The sequence below is a fragment of the Electrophorus electricus genome, chromosome 4 (assembly GCF_041902795.1).
Source record: "Electrophorus electricus isolate QZ-2024a chromosome 4, ASM4190279v1, whole genome shotgun sequence".
Lineage (NCBI taxonomy): Eukaryota > Metazoa > Chordata > Actinopteri > Gymnotiformes > Gymnotidae > Electrophorus > Electrophorus electricus.
The window spans coordinates 37,213,612-37,235,639 of record NC_137500.1 but is presented as its reverse complement, the minus strand read 5'-3'; the positions used below and the strand labels follow the sequence as shown (position 1 = coordinate 37,235,639).

At 44.3% G+C, this 22,028-nt stretch overlaps 1 protein-coding gene across 3 annotated transcripts in view; it reads left to right on the top strand.

Moving 5' to 3' along the window:
• Window positions 1–22,028, top strand: part of b3galt1b (UDP-Gal:betaGlcNAc beta 1,3-galactosyltransferase, polypeptide 1b) — a 70,385-nt gene that overhangs the window by 2,556 nt on the left and 45,801 nt on the right. The window contains exon 1 of one of the 3 annotated variants that reach the window (XM_081713606.1): window positions 317–400. The exons of 1 other annotated variant lie outside the window; for it this stretch is intronic. The gene's annotated coding sequence lies outside the window, so the exon portion shown is untranslated. Of the gene's footprint in view, window positions 1–316; window positions 401–15,006; window positions 15,688–22,028 lie in introns of those variants that run through there. One more of the 3 variants, XM_081713607.1, reaches the window with a different exon arrangement.

Genomic DNA, 22,028 nt, shown 5'->3' with positions numbered 1-22,028 from the left:
ATTCAGAAAGGCTTGGGTCTCGGAAAAGCCTCAATAAGAGCCAAAGCTAATTGATTCTTCTGCATTGACATGCGGTGACATTATGCCACACCATGAGGTCAATAAGAGCATGCTGGCAATATTGACGTGTGAAATTAATTCCGAGCATGAGCGAGGAATGGGGTTTTGGTATTTGATCATACTGTGCCGAGCGCTCAAGTGCGGCTGCCTCCCCTGTTCTCCAGTTCTCCACGCGTAAAATCTTTCTAACGGACCGCCACTGCCCTAATGCTTCGAACGTGTAGGAGTCGTGGCGGAGGAGAATCGATGTGGCTACTTTTAGGATATTAGGCTTTGCAGCAAAATACCGAAGCCACTTTGTTCTTGTTAAGGGCTCTTGTGGTTTTGAGCTCTTCCTCCGGTGAGTTCAATTTTGCTCATTACCGTTACATTTCCAGTCATCCTTAATTTGTGCAACGTTAAGCTGACCTGGGGGATATTACTGTTGTCACTTCTAGATCGTGTTCTTATGAGGGAACGCGCACAGGGTGTTAAACAAAGGGCAAGAGATAATGATCACCTTTCCATCTTCTAAAACCTGCTCCTAATGATGTGCAAATAAAAAAGAGGCCAGTGCTAGTGCCCTGGCTGCAGCTTTTTACTCCAGCTGTTGCCTTTGGTGACCAGGGAGGGTCCTTGAAATTTCCCAACGACTCAATATGATTCAGTATCAGTGTCTTTCAAAGGGGGTGTGGGGACATCAAACTTGATTTCTTTGAAAAAGATAAGCAATAAGTTTGAATTTGAAGACAATATGGTTGCCTCTGTATTTTAGAATGTAAAGTGAGAGTCTTTTAGCTAAACCTTAGGAATGGTTAAAGCTTTCTTCATCCCTTTAGGTCAGAGAGGAGTATTTAAGGCATTTTTTTGGAGCTTGTCCTGTTACTGGGTTTTATGGAATTTCAGCGAGCACAAGCTACTCCGGCTCTCACCAACTTCACTGCCTACATGGAAATCTAGAGTAGATCTGAATGTGTGAAAGCCTTGTTACTATGCAAGCGCCACACTCAAATCATAATGTGGTTTTTATTTTTTTTATCTGCTCTCACTAAGTAAAGCTCTTATCCAAGGCAAAGGATTACATTTTAGGCCATTTATGTAAATGGATATTCAGTGGAGCAATTCAGATTAAGTGCCTACCTCGCTGAGGGGCACATCAATAACATTTCTGAGCTGGGATTGGAACCAGTAACACCCTGTGCTTGGGCCTTACTGAACACTACCTGAACAGGAATTCCAGACACATTAAACGCAGCAACAACAGCAGGTGGTCCAGCTAATATCACAGGAATGCTTGGTAAATTTCTCGGAAAGCAGCACAGAGTAACTCAAGTTGTTTATACGATGGAGAAAGTGCACACTCTTTTGTGATGTGTATGAATTTCTGTGTATTAAAGTTAATGTCGTTCTATTTAATACACTAGTTGGCCCTCTCTGGAACGCATTAAGAGACCTCTGTAAAATGTCCACTGTTACATGTATGACAACCATTCCATTCCAGTGTGGAATTCTTGCACAGTCACACCTCATTCTGTCTAATGAGGTAATGATTAGGTGAACCAAGTCTTACGTAATGAGCGTTGTGAACGGGTGGTGGAGATCACGCCAAGAGGAATGAAAGCTGTGATTGAAAATCCGGCTTATTCCACCATATATTGATTTTTGAACATTAGTATTGGGATGTTTCAAAATGAATTTAAATTAGTTTGAAGGGTTTTGGGTTTTTTTGCATTACTCATGTTTGAGTTCAGAAAGCTTGTGTCATTTCTGGAAATAAATGGTCTAAATGACATTGTTTTAAGTGGAATTTGGGAGGAGTATTGTCAGTAGTTTATGTAATAAAATAAAACGCATACCTATAAATAGTAAAACAGGAGAAACTGATCATTTTGCTTTGGTCTCTTAAAATTCTTTTTCCCAGAGCTGTACATTCGAACCATAATTGCTTTTCTGTTCATAAAATCTTGAAGCCCATCTGTTTCACCCCACCTCTGTCCGGTGCTGAGGCTTAACATCTTACCCAGGTGCCTTTGCTACTGTCAGCTCAGTCAGAGCCTGGCTCCTCTAGGCCTGTCATATTACCCACCGCTGGAGCTCCTCCTCGGGTGCACCAGGGTGCCACCAGCCAAGTGGGAAGAGCAGCAACCATGCGAATATCGCACGTGTCGTTCCGCCCAACGAAACGAGCCCGCAGACACAACCTTGTGGAGTAGAACCGGGCATCCCGCAGTTGTGTGGGTGTCCTGTTAAATATTGTTAATGGTGTGGCATGTACTCGGCAGAGCTTTTCGGCTTTCGGGAGGAGAGATGAGAAGGGAGGAGGGGTGAGGAGTAGAGGACAGAGGAGAGCAGAGGGTTTATTGTGGAAATATTCCTGAGAGAGGTTGGAACAAGGAACCGGCTGCTGCGTCACGCTGGCCGGTGCTTTGTTTCACCGTGACAATTGTTGGGGGGGGGGGGTTCCCGCCTCTGATCAGAAATGATATTCCACCTTGGTACTGTGGCAGGTGGAAGCAGCTGGGCACGCTAAAGCCCTTCTGCTAGCAGTGATTTAGTGGCTCAGCAGCCTAAGTGTGACAGGAGATTTATTCGTTCTTTAAGTGACAGGAATGGGTGAGATATTCCTGTGTGCCGCTTTTAAAATATCACCTTTATTTTGACTGTAGTAGAAATGAAATGGTGCTAAAACAAATAGGAAGTAAATCATACCAAAGCATTGATCTAATGCTGTCGTATTGCCATTGTTTGTAGTTATTTTACTGCATTGTAGTTATTAAGTAGACATCAAACAGTCCAATGGCTTTATTGCTGCTCTTACAGTAGTACTGGCCTCCTGGGGTCTTCAATCTGATTTTTCATATTGGCAAACCACTTTTTATATGATAGCTTCTAACCTGTTTTGTAATGATGTGTTTCTCTGTGGCAGTATTATTTTGTTGGCATATAATAGTCAGTGTGTGTGTGTGTGTGTGGTTCATGTTTGGTAAGAACTGCATTTCAGACATCCAGAATTGATCTACTTGTCTAAGTCTAAAATTTAGACGTGATAATTTAAGGCTACAGTATACACAGATACATTTGGCTTTCATTAATTTCATAGGTATAAATCAGAAATATAAACATGGGCTTAGTCAGTCAGGAGATTTACCATTCATTGATTTGATGCAGAGAGGCTAAAAATAGCTAAATAAAGCTACAGCTGTAGATGGGCTCAAAATATAAAAACTATAACAAACATGCACTATTATGTTAGTGACGTCAATTTCATGTCAAGGCATGAATTATAGGCAATTACTGATGTACTAACACAGAAACGTTCACGCACGCATGCGCAGTCACGGTGAATCCTGTAAGTCATCAGATTTAGTTAGCTTTGTGGCTTTGACAGCTTTGCCTTTTTTACATATTGGGGGATGTAACATCTGGGAGGATTACTCTTGTGCTCGGTGCCGAGAGACAAATGTTAGAGGAGCGGTGCATGAAATCCTTTTGCCACTGACCCAGAGGGACGGCTTCCTACGTGGAGGTCTTGCAGCCTTCTGTGCAGAGCTTCACCTCACTCTGGAGCCCTGGTTTCATTTCATTCACTTACTGGTTGTTTCCAACGCGCCGATGTCTCATCACGGAAGGGAGGTGCGATCAATGTTCTTGCAGATGCAAGAGGCTGGCTGCTTAAGAGATGGAAAACAAATTCTGTGCCAGGTTCAGTCTTCATAACTGACACTTTGCTGCTCTGATATTGAGCACCACAATTTATTAGCTGTGAGAGCCAGCGCGCCCTTGGAATAAATAACTCGCAGGCTTCTGAAATGGGCCAGGGAGGGTTCTAAGCAGACATTAGCAATTAGACAAAACTCTAGAGAATCCACCCCAAGAACTGGTCTGCATATCCCAATGCATGCAGAGGAGCTGGCGTTACAAGCAGCAGGACCCCATTCCAGCATTGTCCAATGAGGGATCGGACTGTAATGCTAAAGATAGATGACATTGGATGCAACAAGGATATTTACAAACACAGTCATCATAAATATTCCAATTTGTCAAATCAGAGCCTGCAGTATTGGCGTGTCTAAAGATATGGAGCAAAGTCTGAACAGATTACGGCTCTGTGCCAGCTTCAGAGCATGGCCTTACAAATATTTATGTATGATACTGAGAGCGACTATTTGGATTACGACATTGCTAATGCAACATGCATGTGCCTGGTTGTGCACAGCCCAGTGCAATGTGGTAGTTTGGGCTAGGACACCACAGACGGTTGGCATTAGGGTTTCATGGGTTAAATGCTGTGCTAAAAAGATGTAGTGTGCATGTACGTGATGTTACTTGTTCTAGCACCTAGTGATGCATTGGCAAGCAATTCATGAAAGAATGCTGATTTATAAATATGAATACCCACTGTAGTTATTTGACATTTGCAGGTGTTGGATCATAACCATATTTCACTCGACACACTGCTGCTTTATTGTAGACTTAAGGCCTTTTTATATTGTCTTTGCTTACCTGTCAGGTTCAGTTGTGTGGACAGTTGAAATAAGACAAAAACGTGTTTTTCAGTACTCAAGTACTGGATTAGGAGCCTTTGTTCTTTTGTAATGGTAGCTACAATGACTTGAACTGCAGAAATGGCTGATTCTCTGTGAAACTCTGTAAGCTATTATACATACCATTGATGCATATCGGTATCCTTCCCTCGGCTATGGAGTCTCACTCTTACTGTCTGCACACAGCTAGCGTATTTGATGAGCCAAGGAGGACTCTCTATAAAGCCCATTAGTTGTCTGTTGTTGTTTTTTTTCTAGGGGGGTGTCATTTTTGCACACTCAGTTGTGGGTGGTGTGATGGATGCACTGATTATACAGTTAAATCATTACACAGTCACAAAGGCTATGGCAAAATGAATTTCAGGTGCTTCTTTTTGAAATGATCAGTGTGTGGCTCTCAGTTCTGTCTGTTTGTGTGAACTTGGGCTCTGGCAGGTGACAGCTGTCAGCTATGTGATTACTCATTGCTGTTCAGTAATACATAAGCCAATGCAGTCTAGCTCTCATAAGGCTTTCTATTTCCTGGGGAAATAGACATAGTATTAGCTCATCAGTGGGTAATAGACATAGTATCAGCTCATCATGGGGTAATGGACATGGTATTAGGTAACCGTGGGATAATAGACATACTATTGGCTCATCATGGGGTAATAGACACAGTATTGACTCATCGCTGGGTAATGGACATAGTAGTGAATGATTATTTTAAATGATTTTGGTGGATGTCTCTGAACATAATAATCATTCATCAATAGTGAGAATTATTGTATTTATAATTATGCTGCAAAGCTTTCAGGATCTCAGGAAATGCAGCCCATTTTAGTTTTTCTGATGTTGTGTTTTGAGAGCTGGACTATTTCTAGTGTCAGGTGACTGCATCACCTCAAGCTTTACATGTCATATGTAAAGCATCATGGTATGCTATTTTTGCATGTGTGCACATATACAAGTTTTAGTCATTGTTTTTAAATTTCTGGTCTTAAAAATGGCTATATTGGGTAACATCTGAAGCTTTGTTTTTGCGGATGAGTTGGGCTGTTATCTTCCATTGCATCCTTAAGAGAAAGTTAGCACTTCCTTCAATATAGACACAGTCATCAAATTAAGCTTCTCTGTGGAACACCTACGAGCTATGAATCCTAAAAGTTGTGGTTTAGCTAAAACCAAGCAACTCCGTTGTCCTGGATGTCTCCTATGATGTTCAGCGGACTCAAAAAGGGGCACCAACATTTCAAGTCTGTTCTGTTGCACATCGGAAAAGTGAAATGAGGTAATGAGGTATAAGCAAGCATTGAGCACTTCACTGTTTTCCTGCTTCCACTGAAGGTTTAAGTGGGTCTAAAAAAAACCCTGGGCTGATTTCCCCAGGGGACACACTGCAGTGTCTCGCAGATGAGCTCAAATTCAAACAGCTCCGGTCCCTTATTCCCCATGTTTAGCCTGCTATACATGCCACGCTGTCCAAAATTATGAACGATTGGCACAACACAACAGTGCCAGTATAGTTCTAGTGGTGGGAATCTCTGCTGCTTCAGCTAGGTTTAAACACAGTCCCACAGGGTGTTTGTTTAAGCCATCAAAACCCCAATAAAGCTCCTTTTTTGAATTCACAGAACAGCTCTGCAAATCTCTGTGTATTGCATGGTTTTTGTTTTTTTTTTAAGGGGGGGGTTGGATACCAATATAGGCCTTGGACGACTTTGGTGGTTATTTGTACATTTTGATTTTTTTGAAAAGAATTTGCAGTGATGTCCCAGTAATAATACAGCACAACACTAATAGCATATGTGACTATACTGTGTGTTTCTCCAGCACTACGTGGGGCTTTGTTTTAAACCCCCAATGCATGGTTTAGAAATGATGGGAAACATTAGCTTGAAGAACCTGTGCAAGAATGACAAGTCTTACTGGAAAAATCATCACCATGCCCCAGAAGTACAGGCTGTGGTTATGGTTTAGATAATTAGAGCAAAATAAGACATTGGTGCAAACAATGAAGGACAGGAAATATAAAGACCAGAGGGGTGAAACCACAAGAGCTACAGTCAATAAAATTCTTTTTTAAAAATATATATTTCATATTTAGCTCATAACTCAAAGATTGTATTTGGGGGGGGGGGGGCTTGTTTTTGCACTGTTAAATGCCAGTCCCATTGTAGTAGAGACCAGGTCTGGTATTACATCTCAGATCTTTTGAATGGACCAGCAGAGCTCTGCCTTAGCCAGGTATTGCTCTGTTGTCTGGAGGTGACGGGGCCACCACCTGCTACACCTCGTCCTGTTCTTTTTCTCCTACCTGCTTGTGTGCTTTTATTTATTTATTTTTTCGTATGAGCAAAATCAGTTTTGTTCCCTCAGAGAGCGTGCCAGGACCAGCGGGTGTTGGCTCTGGCAGCGGTTTGCAGTGACATGCATGTAAAACTTAAGGCCGGTGCATTTTGTCTGGGTGCCTCAGATTAAGCCAGCTCTCCCAAGCCTGTCTCGCGAACGCTGCTCTCTCGGTATTAAACCATATGGCAGGGCAAGTCATTTGCAGGTATTCTTCCACACTGCATTTTTTTCCCCTCCTGACAGAATGGCACACACTTTGTTACAGCAAGTGTCTCATTCTTTCTCTCTGACTCTTAGAGTTTTTCCCTCTTCAATACGCTTTTCCGTGGTTTCTCTGCGGGGATGACAACCATCAGTTCAGTCACTATAATTTCAGTCACTACCATTAATATCTTCATACATGTGACTTTCAAACATGTATGATGGATATTAATTAGGCATGAGGTTTTTTTTTATTCAGCCATATTACAGTATTATTTTTGAGTTACATAGTGAACATTATTTTCATATCTCAGAAAACAGATATTTCTATATCGGAGTAATAGAAATGCAGATGTTGGAGAAGCACCCATTATATTCACCACTCATATGAACTGGATTGTAACTCACTCTCTGGGTTAGCAAGAAGTAAATTCTCCTGGCAAATCACAGTGGTGCTTCATGAGTGACACAGTGTGTCCTTGTTATAGTACAAATGGGTTTTATTAGAAACAGGGAGGTGTACAGTTAGGTAGTTATAGCACAATTTATGTCAGTCATCCTCTAATTCATTAACAGCTTCAGTTTCTGACCACAGGACTGATGCCGGCTGGATATCTTTGAGTGGAAAACCCCTCATCCCAGTGACAGTGAGGTTTAAAACCTCCATGTACACTGATGTTGTTGAACCACTCATACCAGTGCAACACCCCCTACCATACCAGTACCACCGCCGTGTTGGAAATGGAAATGGGATCAGAGACGTACCGGTGATAAACAGGGTGCCCGTACCGCACACGCTGTGTGCAACTGAACATGTGCAAAATGTGTCCATAAAACAGATGCACCTAATAAAGCAAATGGCCATTCTGAGTATGAGGTAGGCCTTTCCGACAGAACGAGTTCCCTTTGACACATTTTGATACTGTTGTCCATTTTGTTGCCCATTCTTTGTAATTCTCTGTATTCTGAATGGTAATAGTGGACTCTAAATCCCGTCCCATTGACCGTCCCATTGACTGTTCCATTGACTGTCCCATTGACCCTTACACCGTCAGCTCCATGTCATTTCCTGCAATCTTAAACTGGACTGCAGGGAATTACAAACGCATGCAGCATCAAATAGCATGAATAATGCCTCTTAGTTTTCGAGCCTAAGGTCCCGATCCCTTCATAACCTGTCTGTGAAAGGCCTGCTTCCCCATGTCTCGGTTATTACTCGCGTCGTCGGCAGCAGAGGTGCTGCTTATCTGAGACACTGTGACTGGAGAAATGAAGAACTTAGGCGTGTATATTATGAAGTGCAGAACAGTAAATGCAGCCTGTATGATGTGCTGCCGTCCCTTGGCGGGGTTATTTATTCAGTTCGCTTGTGTAATTCCTATGAATCGTTTACAGATGCCTGTTCTTGTGTGGCCTGTTAGATGTGTATACGGCACTTTTTTGACAACAGCTGTAACATCACTTTAAGTGCATTTGGAATGTAATGCTAAATCATCTGTTTCCAGCCTAGCTCTATTGGGGACTGCTCACCTTACTCCCAGCACGCTGTCAGCCTGCATAAACGGGCTGTTGCTGCTTTATTGGTTGTGTGTGTGTGTGTATGTCTGTGTGTGTCGGGGGGGCTGCCATCATGGGGTGTGTGGGGGTTGGCAAGAGGTTGCACGAGACGAAGAGCGTGACGCCTGCTTCGTGGAGAAAAAATTACATCTTTTTTAATAGGCGCCGTCAAAGGCAGTTTACTCTAATGATTCACCTTGTGGAAACAAATGGCAGAAGTGTCTCTGTGTGAGTTGTGCAAACATGGCAATCCCCAATGGTACTGAGCTTTAAACCAGGGCTTCTGTGGGGGAGTTTAAGCGCTTGTGTGTGTCGCTTTTGTTATGGATTTCATTGTGCTTCACTTATTTAATCTCCTTAATAATACCCTGAGAGTGGCAATAAACTCCATAGTTACATTTGACTATTTTCATAGTAATGTAGATTACGCAAAAAACAATTGCAATACGTTTATGGATGAAGTAGATTAATACAAATTTTTGATTCTCTATAGCAGATTAGCTTTTGGAATTAGAAAAAATGTCAGTGTTTCAAGAGTGGCAGCATGAATCAGTCCTCAGATGTTTGTATTGGGTTATTGTTCCCCTGCTCCACTGTGACTAACTGCTTCTGTCTCAGTCATTTTCGGTGATGATTGTTCAAGTGGATCACACATTACAACAACTTTTTTTGTTGCAAATATTTTGTTGTTTCCATATACTGTTAATAAATAGCTATTATTTAAATGTCTTTAATGGACACCAAGCATATTGTTGATATGTCTATTTCTTTGGTGTCAGGAAACCTTCAGAAAGATTAATGGGCGGTTACTGTAATTGCCAGTCTGCCGCACGTGCAGTTTGGCTTGCCAGCAAATGGTTCTTAAAGTCTGTTCCGGTCAAACAGATACACTTCCTACTTGCAAAATATTGTTGAAAAGTGTGTGTGTGTGTGTGTGTGTGTGTGTGTGTGTGTGTGTGTGTGTGAGTGAAGCCATTTGTGTGAAGCTGTACAAAAGAAATCGGAAATGAAATCATTTGGACTCACCCAGTTTCCTTCTAGTGATTCAATTTTAAATACCTCAAAAGTTAATTCATGGCACCTTCTCTGGCTGGCCTTACACCGAATATTGCTTCAGTGTTCTCACTTAACCATTTGAATATTACATTTGGAATTAGCATTCAGTTCAATGTCAGTGCCAGAGTTATAAATGGTTTCCAATAAAACGGAGGTGGGAAACAGTTTCAAACCATAAAGAGGATGCAGTTGCTTGCTGCAGTTCTTTGTCGTCATTTTATGACAACTTCTGTCGCTAAAGTCATCAGTTCATTTCTTTGCAGTTGAAGCAAATCACATTTATTTGTGCTCCCTAGGCCTACCTTAGGCGTCTGCGAGGTCTGTACAGTGTAGAGTCCCTCAGTTGTTCTGTTTTGCTGTATTCTGAAGATATTTTGCTATTATAGAAGACTATTATAATATGGTGTTATTAAGCCTTCAAACAAGTGCTATACTGTAACAGTATGCATGGCAGTGGGTTTACTCGTAAGCTGTGAAAACCTCTTTAACATTGTGAGACCCAGTGAAGACAAATTCAGTACGCCCTCATATGAGGATGTGATGTTTCACAAGGTTAACACATATCCAGCCAAATATTCCAAATATTCAGATGTTCTTCTGCACTAAAACAATATTTTCTGAAGCCTGTGCTGCTCTTAATCAAATGGAACCTTAATCAGTAGCATCAGCCATTCCGTTCTTCGTTGTGTGATTGGGCATTTAGTACTCCAAACTGCAAAATCATGGCAATGAAAACAAATTAAAATGTCCAGTTTCATTTACGTTTACATTTACGACATTTGGCAGACGCTCTTATCCTGAGCGACTTAAAAAAGTGCTTGGTCATTTATTCATAGAATACATCCTAGCCAGTACAGTAGTTTAGAGTGCAAGATACAAATGAACTAGAATGCTGTTGAAATACAGGGATCAATGCTGAAGCCTACAAGTGCAAAATACATAAGCTGACAACAATCAGTGTAATAAACAATAAGTGCTAGTGTTTCAGTTAGTCAACACAGGAGCAGTCAACATCAGTGCAATAAACAATAGCTTACAATAAGTACTAGAGTTTTAGGAGCAGGGCTAGTGGTCATTCAAATATTTCTTTATGAAAATCAATAAATCCAGTGACATGGGTATTCCTTTAAGGAATAGTTTACAGATATGCTGAGATATTTAGTAAAATTACTGCATGCTGATGTTTTAAATGTCCTCATATCTCTATATTAACCCTGTGCATGTGGTTGTTCATAGGCGCTCAGATTACTGTGCTCAGTACTGGGCGTTACAGAAGGCTGTTGTAATGGAGAATAAAGTCGCACTATCAGACAGAGTGGTATAACAATGTCCTCAGTGGAGGCTGGTTGAGGCTTGCAGCAGTCAGGACCCAGATCTGCATTCAGGGCCTTCTGTGTCCTCTGCTGTCAACATGAACCAGACAACAGCTTCAATCCCCGTCCTCAGAGTCTCTCAACATGAAACACCCTCCCCCCTACATATCTGTCTGTCTGTCTCTCTTCATTCTCTGATCTGCTTTTGGTTTTGCTGTAGTGAGATTTCTCTGTAGGCAGATTAACATTTTACACGCAGTGAAATGCGCTGTCTTACACTCAAATTACCTTTATTTTGTCTTGAATGTAAGGAATTGTGAAATTCTCTTTGCTCAAGACATTTTTTCTTAAGATTTTGTGATAAGCATGAGGACATGAGGTAGTAGACATGTATAAATGGTTTTGGTGTGAACATGTATGAATGAAGATGGTGAGGAGAAGGAGCACTTTAGCGCCACGAAGCTTTCAGCAGAATCGAAACGCATCCTTCTGTTCAGAAACGTTAAAGGACGCACCTGGCATATCCTTAGGTCTAGAATTTACCTGTGTATAGAGAGTACTGGCTGAAAAGTGGACATTACTTTTTGAACCAGTATGAGGTGAAAAACTCACCAGACCATACTTGCAAACACCCACTCCGATTTCTCATATGGCTTAAATTTTGTTGCTAATGGATTCTGCAATGAATGCTACCAACCCATTACATTTTGATAAATAATAATTTATTCTTAGTAGGAGTGGATGGAATGTGTAAGCGTAGATTCTTGTGCAGTATCTGGTCTATACCTGTTAATAATACCACAACCGCCTTCAGGAGGTTAATGAATGCCCCGCGAGGTATTAGAATGACACAACATTTGCAGTACTGAGTGGAAATACATTCTGTGTTCTGTTCCAGCTGAAAACTGGGAAAAGAAACCTGATAATGAAAGACAGGTCTCGAATCGGGGCTTGTGAAGTTGTCTGCGTATAATACACACACGTCGAATGCGTGTGTGTTTGTGTTTGTGTGGGTGTGTGAATGTTAATAAAGCTAGTGACAGCTTGTGTCTCAAACACAAATAGAGGGGGAGAGAGAGAGAGAGAAAGGGTGTTACATGAATGCCAAATGCTGAAACTCACACCAAACTAGAGAGGAAAAAGATGCGTTCCAACAAGACTGGGTCCTATCATATATTACCTTTTGACTTCTACATATTCTGACGTATGGCTTGTGTATTTAAACATTTTGCAGTTGTTTCATATTTAATGAAGCTCTGAATAATATCTTTAGCTTTTCCTTATACCAGTGCTCTTTGAGTAGTAGTTGTAGATTAGAGCACATTAATATGGAGTGGGCGTCAACACAGTTTTTTTACTCATTAAAAGTAAAATTGAATAAAAATCCAATCGCATGCTTGCAGGCTGCTCAGTCTCACGGAGGGACCTCGTGTTGTGCTACAAGATGCCCATCGCTCATTTTAAATGGTACTAATGTACATATGATAGAGTTACCTTAACCACTGCAGTTCTTCTTCAGATAAAGAGGACCGTGCAAATGTCTGACCCCTAATTAGCTCTCATTCAATTATCATCCAACCTAAATCATATTATCAGGTGATTACCCCCCCCCCCCCCCCAAACGCTGCTGTATACACGGTGCTTCTAGTGATCAGGAAGAAAATGTTAATGAGTCAATTTGATCTTGCAGAGTCCTTGAACACGGTAACCGCAAAGATTTTCTTCTCTTCTTGGAGAAGGGAACCGTAAGACCAGGCTAATATATGCAAATGAAAAGGGGAAATGCATAGGCTGGTCCCCGCTGCCCGCCGCAGTGGTCAGTGCCACTCCAGCTAGCTTTCAAATTAAATAACAAACATTTCAAACACCTTTCAATTTATTAGTGTCACCGTTCAGACGTATTTCTCTCGGAAGGGGGGCGATTCCGTTTCGGTGGCTGTATGGTAAAGATCGACATTAATGCACTGGTTTGGTTCGGGAGCTGTTCTGACACGTTTCCTGTCGGTGTCCTCATTCCTGGAACGAAGCCGGTTGTCTCCACGTTCTTGCAGCTGGAGGTCCAGGTGTGTGGAAATGCTGCAGCATTGTTCCGGTGTGTCGTCCTGCAACGCTGAGCTCACCCACTAAGCACTGAGAAAAACTATTAGCAGCAGAGCTCCGAGCTGGTTGATGGATTCGGAGGCAAAGACCCGCGTGTGTGCGCTCGTGTGTGAGTGTGTGTGCGTGCATGTGATTGTGCAGAAATGACAGACTCTGAGGCAGCTTCATGGAATTCACTCCCTGACCCTCTGACCCAGCTGTCGCTGCAGTGCCCTATCATTTTAATGAAGCAGTTTTATCTGCTTGTCTATTTTACTCACACACACACACACACACACGCACGCACCCACGCACGCACCCACGCACACACACACACCCATGCACGCACACACACACACACACACACACACTTTTTTCAGTCACTGATCAGCTTGGGGAGACTTGTGAACATGCACAAAAAATCGGATGTGTTCAGACACAGACAAACTTGCACACATTTCCGTGTAATTGCATGTTTATAGAGAACTGCTCATTTCAAGCTGATTTGTGTACTTTAAATTGACCCAATATTGCCCATTTGGCATGACTCCAGCTCTCTCCTTCTTCCTCCATGTTCCTTCAACTGTTATTACATTTGCCGTGGTGTCTTGTCTCTCCATTAGTGTGTTTTAAATTAGGGCGGACGGGCTGTGGGCACTGAGGTTGGTTCTGACTCTGACTACATTAACATGCAGTAATGGCACTGTGGTGATCCACATGATAAAGTTTCCATTCCACATCCACTCTCAAGGGAATGCCTGCTAACCGTAACCATATCTTCTCTCTTCTATCTCTGTATTTGACAGATTGTGTATTTCGTGTTTTGCTCATTCCCCCTTGGGCTGTGGGTATTGCGGGCTGATAATATATTGTATGCGCATCAATTTTCAATAGCAAGTCGTGAGCTGTGCAGCTCCTAAAAGACCAGGCCATAGTAAACACCATATTACACCGTAAACACCATATTACACCATGACCTGTGGCTCACACCTTCTCTTTGTATGTGTTTATATATAAACAAGTCATGCTTTTTGCATAGCAGAGACACGTGCTGAAGCTGGCATGAAATTACTTTTAATGGCGCCATGATCTGGGCTTGTGAAAGCATTAGGTGGTCCTCTGTTCTGTTGGACCCTGCAGACCTCTCCCCCAGCCTTCCGCAGGAACATTTGGGGCCAACCCGGGCCAACTCATGCCCAGAGGGGTCCCCTTATCAGCGTTACATTACGGGCCGCGCTTTAAAGGCAGTTCTGCTTTACATCGCTTCCTTGCCAAAGTCTGTGTGATCTGAGGCTCCGAGACGTGGCCTTATCGGACCGCTCCATGTCTGAGATCTTTCTTCTCGTTCACGCGCACGCTCCTGCCTTTTTAGGCCGGGTCAGGGGGGTTCTGCCACCCACGTGAGGACGGAGCTAAATTGTGCTGGGCTTAATGGCTTTGAGCAATCCTCTCCTCCTCTCTTTCCCTCTCTCTCTCTCTTTCTCCCTGGCCCACTCCCTCTTTCAGAGTGTTTGCATGGCTCAGTCCGGACTGCGATAATTGCGGCATGCGGTGGCTTTAGATATGATCTGTCCTTGCGCAGCCAGGATGCGGAAGGTTGTCGGCCCGAGAGCTGAGCGGCAGCGTGCCTGAAAGGCCACCTGTCGCCTGGAAACAGCAGTTACTGCATACACGGCAGAGCAAACCCCGCCCACCCAGCGTCTCCGCCAGCACCACGGAGGCTTCTCGCCCATCACAGCCTCGCAGAAATATTTGAGGGATATCGGAGAGTAATCCCATTAATGCGGCCTAATCCTGACGAGGGAGTGACTTCCCAGCTGTCTGTCTTGCACAAGGGCCCCTTTATGCCTGTTTATGCTCGACTGAAGCATTTTAATGAAGCCAGGGAAGTCCCTGAGCGGCCCACCATGCAGACCTCCACAACACGCATGCACACATGGTTTCTTTTTCCCCTAAGTACCTAGCATTTTTTACTTAACAGGATACTTATTTGACATGGCAGAGCACCAGGGGAAAACGGGCAGAAGTCACATAATACGCCGGGGATCTAGGTCCCTAACCTGCCAGGACGGAGAGGTTATCAGGAGAGGGAAACAGCACGTGGACGGGGACGCTTCGCCACGAGTCAGCAAAGGTTTGGAGGCGAGCACAAAGCCGCAGACGGCGCGGATGGACACTTACTGAAAGAAGCAGAGCAAAAGAAGTGCACAGTAAGTAAGCTTGATTGAAGGAGACCGAGTCAGTGGGGGACTCGAGATGAGGGGAAGACTGGCACGGCGGAGTCTCCTCTCAGCTCATCTCAGGACAGGAGATGATCAAAGCCGCAGTTGTTCTGTCACGCGATGCGCCGCGCTTCACTGACGAGCTTCACCCACACCTGCAGCCTCCGAACCCATTCGCGGGGGCCTCCTGCACATCCACTGTACTTCTGGGAAGATCTGCCTGCACTGTCTGCAGCATGTGCGTGTGTGCGTGTGGGTGTGTAGACCTGGCCCCACCAGCACAGGACGAGGAGCAGATGGAATTGTTCTGGACTAAACTTGCTTGCCAGCACACTTTCTGGGCAGGTTCGTATGGAGCAGCGTATGCACGCGTTCACAGTACTTGCTGTGTTGTGTTTTGTAGTAGCAGTTGGAAAGTGTATGTTAACTAGAAGTTTACTTTCCAACCCAGCTCTGCATGCACCTCTGGGAGATAATAATCGACTGTAGTCGAGGTTTTTGTGTGTATGGCTGTACCACTAAGAGTTCTTAAAATCTTGAAAGCCAAAAAGCTCTTTGGAGGGTCTCCTCGGTGACTGCTGTTAGAGTAGAGCTTTGGCCACTACTGACACTTGGATCTTTAATTTTTCAATTATTTATGCAGAGTGGGTGTTCTTGCTGTAGTGACCTCTCTTTCTGATGGTTGTCACGACACAAAATAAATTACAGTGCCAAAGTGCACGCTATTGGCGTCATGGTTTTTTTTTCCCATAAGAAAAAAAAAAAACTTTTTTGTGATGCGTACATATATGGAAAAGTGTATTACTGTATTACAAAACTCAACCTCTGCTTTGATGTTACGCATACCTGGTTCCATAGTAACCAGCATAGTTCAGTGCTCAGACAGTTTAGTGCTTTGAACACAAAGTCGATGAAGAGACCACTGACCAATAACTGATCCTGTATCAGTTAGCAGGTGCAGGGAACACATCAAGCACTGTTCCTGTGGCCATTCTGGGCCTTACCTCCAGCCTTCATCTCTGTAGACCAGCTGGTGTCTTAGAGAGACTGTTCAGTTGTTATAAACCTGCCTTCTATGTATTGGAAAGCTTTAGTAAATGCATGGAAGCCCAGGCTGCCGTGATCCAGGACTGTGTAATGCAGAGGTTTTCATGTTGCCTAGCTGCCCCTCAGCTTCAGGTCCCTGTCAGTATGAGGGGTTGATGAGCCATTGGCATGAGGGGTCAGTGAGACAGCCAGAGAGATCAGCGTGAGGGGTCAGTGAGACAGCCAGAGAGATTGGCGTGAGGGGTCAGTGAGACAGCCAGAGAGATCGGCGTGAGGGGTTAGTGAGACAGCACGAGAGATCGGCGTGAGGGGTCAGTGAGACAGCACAAAAGATTGGCGTGAGGGGTCAGTGAGACAGCCAGAGAGATCGGCGTGAGGGGTCAGTGAGACAGCACGAGAGATCGGCGTGAGGGGTCAGTGAGACAGCACGAGAGATCGGCGTGAGGGGTCAGTGAGACAGCCCAAGAGATCGGCGTGAGGGGTTAGTGAGACAGCACAAGATATCAACAGAAGTGATCGGTGAGCCAGCATGAGGAATCGGTGAGCCAGCACAAGCAGTGAATCGCTCGTGTTCGGAGAGCTCTCACAGGGCAGCGAGGGATGTCAATGCCACAAAGCAAAATTCACTTGTCCCAGCTCAGGGGGACGATTGGGGTCTCCATTGCGATGTCGAGTGGGGCGGCACCGAGCCTCGTCTCTCCCTGCTGGTCAGGAGCATGCTGGTGTTGGTTCTTGGCACAGTGTACCCAGGAAACAGCAGCAGCCCGAGCCAGCCAGAGAGGCATCCCAGGCCTACCTTGTAATTTTGGCTTCGAGCACGCAGCAAACCTGCGCTTGGCATTCCTGCTGGAAGTTCGGAGAAGGCTTTTGGATTCACATCGCTCTCCAGGAGCTGTCACTGTGATCTGGGGATGGAACTCTACCTAGCGTTCAGATGCTGTGATCCTAAAAGAAACGGAACACTTATGGAAGCTCCCAGCAATACATTTTCTTTTCTTTTGTTAACATATACACCGTCTCCAAGAATTATGGTATTTTAGCATATATTTTGTGAGACTCAACTGTGACTTATGTTTTCATTTGTACACCATGATAAATTGCTGCAGCATTCCTGTAACATTTCAGATAACTTTTTAGATAACTTTAGTCATAAGTCATTTTGTAAATGACATTCGCTAAACATTCTAAAGCAGGGCATGTATAGCAAATAGCAGTGGTGTGTGTAGGTTACTACCGCCTAGTGTTGTTTGATAATTGTGCACAACGTCTTGTCACAACCACATCCGCACGTTATGTGCTACCCTTTCTATATGCTGTACTGGGGCGTTACACATGGCTCGTGCATAGAAGTGGCAAAGCAGAGTTAATAAAAGCTCTCGTGAACCTTTAGTGCATTAAAGATTAAACCCAATTAGGAGCAACCAAGGAAATCAGAACTTCAACCATCCAATAGCAGCCTTACCAGTAACCTCCGTGCCACTTAGGCTACTTTACAAAAGCAGGTCTTGATTAAAATTACCGGGGCCTGGAAGAACTATCGATTTACCAGCAGATATGGGCTGGACCTGAGGAAATATCCTTGCTTATCTCCAAAGCCTTTCTCTGCTGCTAATGTAGCTAGTGGTTGGTCCATGCCAGAGTACAATTACTAGCCCTCTAAACAACACGAGAGCAAAAGCCATCGAGGCAGAGATCGGGGAGCCTGGTTTTCACTGTGGGCAAACAGGCCATCGGGCTCAGACTGCGCGCGCGTCCGTCAGCTTTCACAACACACACCTGCTTTTAGCAGGTCTTCTCCAGAAATAGGGCAATAATTACATCAATTAGTGACAGAGGGGTGGAAACATCAGACATCAGGCCCCCTAGGCCCATGAGAATGGCGGTGTGTAGCGAGTTGGGGTTTGGGATGTGGTGGGGATATGACACCCATTGGAGGTGATGTGAGCTGGAGATTAGAGACCCGTATGCTGAGCTGTGATGACCAGAAGTGGATCAGGGTCAGGGCTGGATAAAAGGATATCACCTAGGGCAGTGGAGGGAGGGCAAAAAGAAAGGAAGAGGGGAGTTTAGATGGATTGGGGTAGTCAGAGAGAGAGAGAGAGAGAGAGAGAGAGAGAGAGAGAGAATGTGAAGGAGTTTGATCATCAGAAGACCGTGAAGCCAGCCTTGCATGTAAGCCAGCTTACCAGCAGAAATGAGGTTGCTGCTGGGCTGGTGTGACCGCAGACAGGAAGGGAGAGAGTCGGCTCCCAGGGGGCGGAGGGTGAAGGAGCAGTAGGCGGAGCCATCAACGAATATTACGTACCACTGCAAACAACACATGGGCCACACAAGAAAGTGCCACAGATGGAATGGACATTCATGAGAAGAGGACTCGCAGAGAAGGAGAGAAATAGCTTCTCACCCCCCGACGTCCTTTTGATCAGTTTTAATCAAGGAGGCTAATGAGGAATACTGGTCTGACAATACTGGTCCGTTTAGCAGATATAATTAATGTTCTCTTAATGTTCTTCTGTCAAACACTCTGTTTTACGAGGACGGTTATCATGTTAGTACTGGTGTGATAATTACATAGAAAAGGCACTGAAGTGTTAAGTCGTAGTTTCATTTCTGCATGACAGCTAAATAATTTGTCATAAGATATTTGCAATATACTTTAATGGTTTCTGAGTCTTATATTCATAAATCATTCAATGTTCATGCATCATTACGCAAGATTCTCTGTACTTCCTCACAGTAGCTCTAGTAGTTTCTTACCTGTCAAATTCTTGAAAACAGTATTGACTCTTTCTGACTGTAACAGTAATGATTTGAGAAGGTAACCTGCACCTCACACTTTCAAACTTTCACTTTTTCTGCTCATTTTACACATTAAAGCTTTCTTCTCTCCTCGTGCAAGCAGGGATTCCACTGCACTGCTGAACTTGATGGTAAATTACCCAAATTCCATATCAGTCCACAAGAGCGCTTCTGCAAGATGACGCTCAGATGAAAGGTTGAATGTGGTCTCATGGAAACCAAAGGAGGGGCATTGTTCATTCCATGCTTCACACATAGGTGCATCATAGCTATAATACGCATCAGTGAGCTGAGAGAAAGAGACTAGGAGGGAGATTGGTCGCTGTGAAATACAGCAACATTCTCCAGTGCTTTCAACCAGCAGCGCCCTAGGCCCAATCGGTGATGAGGTCTCCTTCTATAGGTGGTGCACTTGACATGCACCGTATGTCAGCTGTGGTGTCATCAGTGCAGCATTCTCTGTTTCAGACGTCTCTGCACAGCATATGCAGAATAATAATTTCTTCAATTATGCCTGCTTTTGCAACAGGTTCTAAGAAGTAATGAGAGGTTTGTAATGGTGTGTGTGTGTGTGTGTGGGTGTGTGTGTGTGTGTGTGTGCATGCGCTGGTGTCTTGCCCCTGCTTCCTCATGCAGTTTTATCCCACTTGTTAAGAACAAGAGTCACCCCTCTTTGAGACACCGGCCCCCCTGGGGTCACGCCGGGTCACGTCAGGTCAGAGGAAGCTGGCGGCGCAGTAGGAGCTGATTAGGCCAGAGCTTCTCCCGTCTCCAATGCAGCCTAAATCAGCAGCTCTGCACAAACGGTCAATTTATACTTTACTGATTTATTGCCATCATTGACCTCTAGCAAGTATTTATTACAAATATCCCCAAATCCAGGCAGGAATAACTGGCCCTTTTAACCACTAACTGTTGTGCCATAAATAAATAAGATGATGAAAAACAAATGAGTTAATTAAACGAAGTTTATAGCCCAGTAATTAAAGTTCCCCTCCAGCTATGCCAGCGGGAAACTAAAACTTAACTTTGTCATTGCTCCGATCTGATTTAACTCGCGTGTGTGTGTGTGTGTGTGTGTGTGTGTGTGTGTGTGTGTGTGTGCGTGTGTGTGTGTGTGTGTAATCCTCTAATAGTATAATAATAGCACCAAAAGTATGTGTGTGTGTGTGTGTGTGTGTGTGTGTGCGTGCGTGCGTGCGTGGGTGTGTGTGTGCATGCATGTGCGTGTGTGTGTGTGTGTGTGCATGTGTGTGTGTGTGCGTGTGTGTGTGTGCGTGTGTGCGCGTGTGTGTGTGTGTGTGTGTGTGTATGTGCGTGCGTGTGTGTGTGTAATCCTCTAATAGTATAATAATAGCACCAAAAGTATAATAATACCTACAAAATCAGTCTCTGTGTAGGATGTTACCAAAGCATTCTAATCTCAGCGGCCCCATCCGAGCAGTAAACTGCTGTAGTTGAGTAAAACTGATGATGGATACCTCACTGTTTTTCATATAATTTCAGTCTGGTCTATGCACAATTTACTTCAGTCACACATTACACTCGCATTCTCAATATTGCAGGGCGAAGGGTTGATGCGCAACTTGGGAAGAGGGAGTGGTATTTGCCCCAGGTTCTGAGTTGCTGCATGTCATTCATCTCCATGCCGGTTTGAGCCCTAATGATATCTGTCAGGCTGCAGTATGGAGAGCGAGAGCTGAAGGTTAATCGCTGCCGGTCCCTTCTGCTCTGGAGAGGTCCTGGCGGGATCCTGCGGGGAATGCACAATGAGCACCACGGAGAAACCCGCCTCTGCTGGCCCCTCCCAGTTCACCCTGGCCCCTCCCAGCCCACCCTGGCCCCTCCCTGCTCGCCCTGGCCCCTCCCAGCTCGCCCTGGCCCGTCCCAGCTCTGCACACTCTCCAGTCCTGTTTATTGGAGTCTCTGCCTTTACACAGAGACCAGAGAATGTTGGACCTCATACTTCATCCTGCACTGTTGGGTAGGAGAGAACATCCGAAATCCATATTTGTCATGAATTGTACATGTTGGCATATGGACTATAACCTCAGCAGGGAGGGAGCGAGACACGGCTGCAGGAGTGGAGTGTCTTTATTCTCCATAACGGCACAAATAAAGAAGCACAGCAGTGAGCTGGCTAAACAAACACTAGCCAAGCAGCACTGGAAGCAGAACTCGGGGCGCTGAGTAGCAGCAGGGCCGCGGGAGAGGCGGTTTCCTTAACGCAGTGCAGCGTACAGGAGTTGATGAAGAAGTTGATATTCAGGTGATTGAGAGCAGGGCAGGTGTGTGTGTGTGTGTGTGTGTGTGTGTGTGTGTGTGTGTGTGTTTGTGTGTGTGTGTGTTTGTATGTGACAGTGGGTGTGTCCCTCAGGCAGGATGCTTGGTGCACTGGGACATGAATAAATGACATGACATGTTGTATATTAGACTAATTACATTCCTGCACAAGCCTATGGTGACCATCCACAACTGTTAGAGGAGCACCCACTGAAAATCCTACAACACGGTGTCCAACGGCACCTCCATCCATTATGCAAAAGCTTCCAGACTTCATTTCTTCATATGAATTCCATTGTTATCACACAACTTGTATTAATATTTGAAATAAAATCTCTAAATATTGTACCTTCTATTGCAGGACTGTATTAAACCCATCGGTTGCCCGTCCTGGGATGCTCACAATAAGAAACTTAGCAACAGCATTGAACAGACAAAAGATTTTATATCAGACATCTCCATGCCCATCTATAGCTTCAGGTATGCCTGTAGCATCTCTTCATGATAGCACAGTGTTTTCCCATCGTTGCACTTTGGTTTATGCACCATTTACTTTT